The sequence below is a fragment of the Odontomachus brunneus genome, unplaced genomic scaffold (genome assembly GCF_010583005.1).
Source record: "Odontomachus brunneus isolate Ranch 3 - 2012 unplaced genomic scaffold, Obru_v1 Obru_scaffold_150, whole genome shotgun sequence".
Lineage (NCBI taxonomy): Eukaryota > Metazoa > Arthropoda > Insecta > Hymenoptera > Formicidae > Odontomachus > Odontomachus brunneus.
Genome location: NW_022639600.1, coordinates 462,557 through 463,146, shown reverse-complemented (window position 1 = coordinate 463,146; position 590 = coordinate 462,557).

The window sequence follows — 590 nt, the reverse complement described above, 5'->3', positions numbered from 1 at the left end:
GGGAAATCTTGCCTGGGCGCACTGGCGTTTTACTCCTTCCACTTCTCACACAGAGACGCTTCTGTCCGTCCGTGTGACTACGCACGCTCGGCCGAGTCGGCGCACCGAACGAGGGAATGACATTCTCTCTCTCGCTCGGTTCGCCGAACTCGGCCGAGCGCGCGTAGTCACACGACGGACAGAAGCGTCTCTATGTGAGAAGTGGAAGGAGTAAAACGCCAGTGCGCCCAGGCAAGATTTCCCAGTTCTGGTTCTACGTCGTATGTCGCTGTCGGATATTGCAAGCAGCTGATAATGTAATGCGAGAATTTGTGTTTAAATGAACAGGCTTAAAACGCAGAGACTTCGGTCGTTTGATAACATAGTGAAAGACATCGCTCCATATGTGCATCCGAATACGTGTGTGCTCGGAACATCGGGCAACGGGTAATACAAGAAGACAGACGTATGACGTTCTGTCTTCTTCTCTCGCTCGGGCGAATCAGCGATGGTCACGGTGTGATGCCAAACAGAAGACGCGGCCCATACATTGTTTAATATTTGAGAGTCTAATTTAAATCAGTTTCTTGACTTCAATAATATTTAGTTAC